The following is a 9608-nucleotide window of genomic DNA, read 5'->3' as shown; positions in this document are numbered from 1 at the left end:
CAAACTTAGTGTAACAACATTAAGTATATTTTGTTTTCTGCATTTCACTCCAATTGCACTCATATACACGAATTAACTTAAAAACTGATTGTCATTACAGTTTCCAAAAGTGATAGTCATTTTATCCTTACATGTCTGATTTGTCTTAACACAAGCTATTGTTTTTTTAGACAAACTCATGACACCTCTTTTTTTGCATCCTGTGGTGTGGAAATTGACAAATAAAGGTGAGTGTAAAATGAATGTAGAATGTAGAAAATGATTTGTAGTGTGTAGGAGGGAAGAAAGAATACTGAAATGCTGATCACTGCATATTGAATGCATTTACTGTTATATAACAGACCTCAATATGCACAAATAATGCATGCTAATTTAAAATTATTTTAATATTGAAAATATCATTTTCAAGAGTAATTGAAGTACTTGACTTCTTAGACCTTTCCTATTTCATTCATGCATGGAAATGAAGCACAATTTATAAAATTCTCTGTTGCTTAAAAATAGTCCAAAAAACATGTGGTTTGGAGAGGAAAAACTACAATCAAAATATTGCTCTAAAACTATGGATTAATCCTAATAAGATTATGTTAGTGAGGATAAGTATTACAAAACAGATTTGCCTTATTCAAAGAAGAAAATAGTTGGTAGAGCACTTGACTTTATGTTGGCAGTCCTGATTTGTATCTCAAGCACAAGAAAAAAATAAAATAAAAAATGATAAAATGAAAAAAAATGATAAAGCATGAGATATCCAACTGAAGGTTAAGTCACATATAGTCACTGATGATTTGATCATAATGCATATTTGTGACCAAATATTTGACAACTAAAACATCTGATGAGGTATGTTTGGTTGAGATATATTTGAGAAATGTACCAATTATAATACTATAGCAATAGATAATGAACATTGATTCAAATTTATTATGATTTATGTTGTATTAATGCATGAGTATAATAAAATCTATCTTCTAAACAATGCTGTAATATGAACCAAAATGGAAAGTGAATACTTACAAATAAGAAAATTATATTTGACATCTTTTACATAAACATAAAACTAGTAATATATCATTTATTCCTTTTTTCTTTCATACCAACACTTATAATCTTAGCAGTTAATTGCATACCTCATTATAAATATTTGGTTTGTTGTATATCTAATCATAAATATTTGGTTTTTAGAGTTGAGTCATTTAGTGCTCATTTCACTGAGTGGCCAGACAACACTAAACAAGGACATTAATGTTAAAGAAAAATTATATTTTCTAGTTTCTAAGAAGGAGTCCTCTGATTTGTTTTCAATATTTAAAACAAGGCAAAAACCAGAAAGAATAACAAGAATTTAGATTTCTGAAGGACTAAAAATGATGAACAATTCAGCTAGGGGGAAAAAAAGAGGAAATGGAATGACAGTAATTTAGGAAAAAATATTGGCTGGTGTTTGGTCCAAATGGTAAAATACATCACTAGCACACATGAGGCTAATTACCTCCAGTAACAGAAAAAAAGTCAATATTTATTAATTCTACTAACAGGTAGATTAAGGGAGATTAAAATACTTCAGAAACTTTCCAACAAAATTTTTTTATCATACTGGCAGCTGCTACTCTATTGGATCAAACTAATTAAGCCAATTGTATTTGTTTTTTACCAGTCCTGGGACTTTAATTCAGGACCTGTCCTTGAGCTTCTTTTGCTCAAGGCTAGCACTCTACACTTGAGCCACAGAGCTACTTATGGCTTTTTCTGTTTATATGGTAGTGAGGAATGGAACGCAGGGTTTCATGCATACTAGGCAAGCACTCTACCACTAAACCACCTTCCTGGCCTGCATAGTGTATTTTTAAATTTCAATTTTAATAAAAGATTTTGCTCTTCCATATGTATACCTTTGTTTTCAAATAGGTATTGCTCACACTCTGCAGAATAGTAAATTATAGCAACTCCTTTTATACAATTACCAAAACATCTAGAATTCAGACATTCACGTTCTATACTCTGTTCACTCATTTGAGTGTCCTAAGAGTATTGCACTGATACATTTTGGGAATTAACACATTATATGAAAATAAGGAATTAAATATGGGATAGTAAGATGATTTTGAATGTGGCATAGGCTTATCAGTGAGTGAAAGCATGTATGTTCAATTGGATCCTGTATGTATAAAACCAAACCTGAACTCCTCATCTGATCTCCAACCCCTTGATACCTTGGTTATTATACATTGCTAAGAAACAGATAAAATATAAAGTTTGTGGTGCTTTTTTTTAACATTTGCATTGTCTTTATGGGGTTGTACAAAGGACTTGCCATTCACAGGAACGGTTAATGAATACAATATCTTGCCTTGATCAGTGTCACCCAATTCCGCCTTCTCACACGCCTCTCCCAGCCTATTCGTTTGACTCACAATAGTGGTTTTTTTTTTTTTTTTTTAAATAGTTGCGCAAATAGCAACCTCTTGCTTCTCTTCAGGCCTGTTCTGTGTGATTTCCTCATCAGAAGTATCACCGAGGTTACCATGTTTGTACTCAGGGACTTCAGAGATGACATTGAGCTTCAGATTCTCCTCTTCTTCCTTTTTCTACCCATTTACTTTTCACTCTCCTGGGAAATTTAGGAATGATCCTACTGGTGACTGGAGATTCACGACTGTACAACCCCATGTACTATTTCCTGAGTGTCTTATCATCTCTGGACACGTGCTTTTCAACCATCATTACCCCCAGAATGCCACTAGATTTTGTATCAGTAAAAAAAGCCATTTCACTGTCTGGCGGCTTGGCGCAGATGATTCTGGCTGTGATGTGTGGAACCACAGAATGTTTTCTGCTGGCTGCAATGGCTTATGGTCGCTACATAGCCATCTACCACCCTCTTCTCTATTCAGTGCACATGTCACCCAGAGTCTTCGTACCCCTCATCCTTGTTTCTTTCGTTGGGGGAATCCTGCACTCTTCTATACACACAGGGGTCACCTGGAGCCTATCTTTCTGTGGCTCCAATGAACTTAAACATTTCTTCTGTGATATCCCTCCTCTACTCGCGATCTCATGCACTGACACGCACATCAATCAGCTTCTGCTCTTCATCTTTGTGAGTTCCATTGAGATGGTCACTCTCCTGATTGTCCTGGTCTCTTTTTTTTTTTAATTTAATTTTATTTTATTTGAGAACATACTGTACAGAGGGGTTACAATTACATAGGCAGGATAATGCATACATTTCTTACCAAGCATTGCAGCCTCCTCCTTTGTTTACCCTTCACCTCACTTCCCAGCCTCCCCCCCTCCCCCCCACCCAATCATACCCCCCTCCCCCGCCCACACCGACATTGTAAACCTGGTTTTGACATGACATTTTGTACTTCTCATTGTTGCAACAGGTCCACCTGAATCCTTAAACGACTTGTTTGTCCCCATCTCCTCCACATGTTATACTGACATCAAATATAGTGAAAGTGGGGGTTACACTGTGGGGGAGGGACATACAAAGGAACAAAGAAATAATCTTATAAATGCGTTAGAAACACATGCATGAAAGAAACGAAAATATTAAAATACATATTTAAGGGTTCATTTTCCTAACATCACATTAACTGACCTTTTCCGCTTGACTCATACCTATACTAGATATTGCAAGTAAGGGAAACCGTGGGACCTATGTTTCTTTGGGCCTGGCTTAATTCACTTAATATAATTTTTTCCAAGTTTTTCCATTTCCTAACAAATGGGGAAATGTCATTCTTTCTGATGGAGGAATAGAATTCCATTGTGTATATATACCACATTTTCTTGATCCATTCATCTACTGAGGGGCATCTGGGTTGGTTCCATATCTTAGCTATGGTAAATAATGCTGCAATAAACATAGTTGTGCTGGTAGCTTTAGTGTGGTCTTGTTTGTAAACATTTGGGTAAATGCCCAAAAGTGGGATTGCTGGATCATAGGGGAGATCTATGTGAAGTCTTTTGAGGAACCTCCATACTGCTTTCCAAAGTGGTTGAACAAGTTTCCATTCCCACCAACAATGAAGTAAGGTTCCTTTCTGTCCACATCCCCTCCAGCATCTGTTGTTGTTAGAGTTCTTGATTTTTGCTGTTCTAACTGGAGTGAGGTGATATCTCAATGTTGTTTTGATTTGCATTTCTTTTATGGCTAGGGATGTTGAACATTTCTTCATGTGTCTATTGGCCATCCTTCTTTCTTCTTCAGAGAAGCTTCTCTTTAAGTCTTTCGCCCACTTATTTATTGGGCAGTTGTTTCTTTGAGGATTTGTTGTTGGGTGGTTTAATTTTTTGAGTTCCAAGTATATTTTAGATATGAGACCCTTGTCTCATATCTAGTAAAGATCTTCTCCCAATTGGTGGGCTTTCTATTGATCTTGCTAGCTATATCATTTGCCCTGCAGAAGCTCTGCAACCTTATGCAATCCCATTTGTCCAACCTTTCTTTGATTTGTTGTGCTTCCGGGTCTCTATTCAGAAAATTTCGGCCTGAGCCAAGGAGACCTAGGGTTTCTCCTATTCCATCCTGTAATGTTTTCAGAGTGTCTGCTTTGAGTTCAAGGTCTTTGATCCATTTGGAGTTGATTCTGGTGCAGGGTGATATATAAGGATCTAGCTTTAGTTTTCTACATGTAGTTAACCAATTTTGACAGCACCATTTACTGAAGAGGCTGTCTTTCTTCCATTCTATTGTTTTAGCTTCCTTATCGAAGATTAGATAGCTATAGGTCTGTAGGTTCATTTCTGGGTTTTCAATTCTATTCCATTGGTCCTGAGGTCTGTTCTTATGCCAATACCAAGCTGTTTTGATTACTATGGCTTTATAGTAGAGTTTGAAATTTGGTATTGATATTCCTCCAGCAGTGTTCTTTCCGTTGAGGAGCGTTTTTGCTATTCAGGGTCTTTTATTGTTCCATATGAATTTTTGGATTGCCTCTTCTATTTCTTTGAAGAATGAGGGTGGATTTTTGATAGGTATCGCATTGAATTTGTAGATAGCCTTGGGAAGTATTGCCATTTTCACGATGTTAATCTTGCCAATCCAGGAGCATGGGAGGTTTTGCCATTTTTTAAGTTCTGTGTTAATTTCCTTTTTCAAGATTTTAAAGTTTTCATCATAGACGTCCTTCACTTCTTTGGTTAAGTTAATTCCTAGGTATTTTATTTTTTGTGGGGCTATTACAAATGGAGTTGCTTTCCTAATTTCAGCCACACTTTTCTCATTGTTGGCATATAGAAAAGCCATTGATTTTTGGGGGTTAATTTTATAACCTGCTACTTTGCCAAAGTTTTGAATCAGCTTGAGTAAGTTGGTAGTGGAGTCTATGGGATTTTTTAAGTACAAGATCATGTCATCTCCAAAGAGGGAGAGTTTTATTTCTTTTTTCCCTATTTGGATCCCCTTTATGTCTGCATCTTGTCTTATTGCTGTAGCTAGGCATTCTAATACTGGATTGAAGAGAAGTGGAGAGAGTGGGTATCCTTGTCTTGTTCCTGAGTTAAGAGGAAATGGCTTTAGTTTTTCAAAATTGAGTATAATGCTGGCTGTAGGTTTGTCATATACAGCCTTTATTGTATTGAGGAATATTCCATGGATTCCTAATTTTTCCAAAACCTTCATCATAAAGGGGTGTTGGATCTTGTCGAATGCTTTTTCTGCATCTATTGAGATAACCATGTGGTTCTTATTCTTGCTCCTGTTGATGTGATGAATAATATTAATTGATCTGCATAGTATATTGAACCAGCTTTGCATCCCTGAAATGAATCCTGTTTGATCATGGTGTATGATTTTTTGGATGAATTGTTGAAGTCGATTGGCCAAGAATTTGTTGAGAAGTTTTGCATCAATATTCATCAAAGAAATGGGTCTATAGTTCTCTTTCTTTGATGAGTCCCTGCCTGGTTTTGGGATGAGGGTTATGATGGCGTCATAGAATGTGTTGGGTAGTGAGCTTTCTCTTTCAATTTCATTGAAGAGTTGGAGGAGTATTGGTGTGAGCTCTGCTTTGAAGGTCTTGTAAAATTCTGCTGTAAAACCATCTGGTCCTGGACTTTTCTTAGCTGGGAGGTCTCTTATTGCTGTTTCTATTTCAATGCTTGATATGGGCCTGTTAAGCTGGTTTAACTCATCTTGGTTTAGTTTTGGCATGTCAATATTTGCTAGGAAAAGGTCCATTTCTGTCAAGTTCTCAAACTTATTAGCATAAAGTTTTGAGAAGTATTCCCTTATAATGTTCTGAATCTTGGTTGTTTCCGTGGTGATGTTTCCGTTCTCATCTCTGAGTTTATTAATTTGGGTGTGTTCTCTCCTTTTTCTGATAAGGTTTGCTAAGGGTCTGTCAATTTTGTTAAGTTTTTCGAAGAACCAACTCTTTGTTTTGTTGATTCTTTCTATAGTTTTTTTGGATTCTAATTCATTTAATTCTGATTTAATTGTCCTGGTCTCTTATGGCTTCATCCTGTTGGCCATCCTGAAGATGCGTTTGGCTGAAGGGAGGAGAAAGGTGTTCTCCACGTGTGGCTCTCACCTGACTAGGGTGTCCATTTATCACGGGACGATCCTCTTCATGTATATGAGGCCGAGTTCTAGCTGCGCTCTGGAGCACAACATGATTGTGTTGGTGTTTTACACCATCGTGATCCCCATGCTCAACCCATCATCCCCTACAGTCTCAGAAACAAAGACGTGTAAGACGCACTGACCAGACTATGTAGGCTGTATCTGTGCATGGATTAAAAACTAATTTTCACCTTGAGGATTCATCTGAAAGGGAAAGAAACAACCTTTATTTCTGAGTGTGTCTTATTGTCACTTCTGAGAGCAAAAACAAACAACATAAAATTTAAAAACTCTGTCTTAGAACAGTGATGCTATGCCATATATTGGAGACTGAACCCAAGAAGATCCCTATGCCAAACAAAAGTCCAAATCACTTTAACCAAACCACCTTCCTCCCCTCCCATTAATATTTATTTATTTATTTATATATTTGTTTACTCATTTGGCCATATATATATATATATATATATATATATATATATATATATATGTCAATATTTTGGTACTGAGAAAGGAATTTCCAGTGACTGTACTAATTTGAGTTTCCACAACAATGAATGATTTTTTTCCAATATTTCTTGTATACAAAGTTATAATTCTCAGCAATTTTTTCCTGATTATTGTCATTCTGACTGCACTGAATAGTTTAGCTATATTGGAATTTCTCTGACAATTAAAAAAGCTGGACTTTTTCATGTATTTTCTGGCCATTTGTCTTTATTAGAAAAATTCTTAGCTTATTTGTGTATTTATTAATTGAATTGCGATTTCTGGAGATGTTTAATATTTAATTATTTGTATGTTCTAGATGTGAATCTCTAATTAGATGAACAGCTGACAAATATTTACTCATATGTTGAATTTTCCTACATTTTATATCTTAATATTAAAATTATGTTCACAGTTTTATTTTCATTTGCATTGTCCATATATGTTTTTGCACATTGCTTTATTTTTATCCTAAAATAATTTGAGTGTATTGCCACTCAAAAATATGTGATAAAAGAGAACAAGCTGGTATGACACTTAATTCATAACTTGTCCTATGACTATTCTAAACAACTTCATTGAAGCAACTTGCTGTACAAACATATATTCAAAACTATGAGAAAACCAAGGGTACCACTACAATAACTCCCAGGAGACAGATAATGAGGAAAGTTTTGTTGAAGAAGTTAAGATCAATTTTTTATGACCCATTTCCCACTTTCCAGAATATCATGCAATCGAATACAAAAATAATGTAATGTATATATGAGGAATGTGTTCTAGTTGGACTAGAAGAGACAAATGAAAAAGATGAAAAGCTGTGGTCAATGTATTTCATGTACATGTCCAAATGTGAAAGTGCACTAGTGAAACTTATTTTGAGGGAGTGGAAGGGATAATGAGGGAGAATATTGAGGTTAAAATAACCCCTGTGAAGTGCACCCTTGTATTCTTGCTGACCACAGTTAAATAATACTAGAAATCAATTCCAGGTGAAATTAGAAAAAATATTGAAATACATGGAGATGGCAAAATACATTGTTTGAACAACTAGGAAAATAAATGATGAAATAAAAATAAATATTAGAAAATCTAAAGTAAGTGTGAAAAGTAACTTGCTAACATTTTTGTCTTCACCAAATAAAGTGCTAAGAGGAAAGTTTAGAGCTACAGTTATATACATTAAAAAAACAACAAAAGCAACAAAAAACTGAGATCTCAAACAAATAACTTAAAAATGACCAAATCTGAACAAAAGAAGAAACTAAACCTATGCTTAGGAAACAAGAAAAAATAATAAATGATAAGGCTTATGTTAATAGAGAATTAAAAGTATAAAAAAGATTCAAAGAAACAGAAAAATTCATTTTTGGAAATGTAAACAAGACGAACAAACCCTTACACAAAGTAACTCAAAGTGAATACAAGTTTCAATTGCATAAAATTGTAGACAAGATGATATTAACATAAATAGCCATGCTTTAGATGATTATTATAAGGAAATACTTTGAAAACTATAATCAAATAAATTAGAAAATCTAGAATAATTGGATAAAATTCTAGATGTATTTAACTACCAAGTCTGAGCCAAAATAACATAAACCCCTGAAACTGATCTGTAACAATTAAAAACACTGTGGGGAAGGGAGGATCAATGAGAGGAGAAAGTGGGAAAACAGAAGGTCCTAGTGGGTTCTACAGAATCAAAATTGTGTGTGTATGTGTGTGTGTGTGAAATTAGCATGAGATACTGAAAACAGCACAATACTTATGCATTTCTTCTTGTATATAGTCAAATAAATATTCTTTACACAGAGTAAAATGATTAATACAATTATAGTTTATAGGGGTTGTCATAGACATCAGAATTTTAGTGCATTCTGTTCCTTTTTTATTTTCAATATATGTACATATTTATATATATATATATATATATATGGTAAAGGTACTGTACAGAGGGCTTACAGTTACATGAGCAAGGTAATGAGTCCATTTCCTATTGAGCATTAGAAAACTTTTTGCACATTGCACAATCATACATTCCAATGCAAACCCCTTAGCAAACAATTGTCCACCTTAAAGTTTTATAATTCCATTTTATAGTGTCAATCTTAAAGAAATACTTCTATGAAAATTTCTATTCCACATTACTTTAAAATAGAATGTTCTTTTATACCATGTAAACATTAGATTTATAAATTAGCATAAATGTTAGATGTCAATTTTGGAAATAAGTTTTGTGTTTGTTTGCCCTATGACTTGATAGTGAAATAATCACCAAAGAAAATAGAATGCATGATTAAGTACTCTTTTAAGCAGATAGGGGAAAACTGTTGTATAAAATATTGATTTAGTTAAAATGGCTTTTAGCCATTTTAGTCAAGATGAATGTGCTTAATCAAAGTACTGAAGAAAATGAACTAATGGGATTGAAATGACAAAACTCTGCCTTTCAAATTTCATGATAGATTTTTTGTTAAAGACTTCATTCTTTGGGGGCTGGGAAGGTGGCTCAGTGGTAGAGTGCTTGCCTTGCATGCATGAG

At 34.5% G+C, this 9608-nt stretch overlaps 1 pseudogene; it reads left to right on the top strand.

Annotated features, from left to right (window-relative positions):
* The first annotated feature begins 838 nt into the window (after positions 1-838).
* On the top strand, positions 839-7821 carry LOC138834159 (olfactory receptor 5T7-like; annotated as a pseudogene).
* Positions 7822-9608: the final 1787 nt, after the last annotated feature.

Source organism: Dipodomys merriami, unplaced genomic scaffold, assembly GCF_024711535.1.
Source record: "Dipodomys merriami isolate MVZ:Mamm:240054 unplaced genomic scaffold, mDipMer1.0.p SCAF_21, whole genome shotgun sequence".
Taxonomy (NCBI): domain Eukaryota; kingdom Metazoa; phylum Chordata; class Mammalia; order Rodentia; family Heteromyidae; genus Dipodomys; species Dipodomys merriami.
This window is presented reverse-complemented; position numbering and strand designations above follow the sequence as displayed.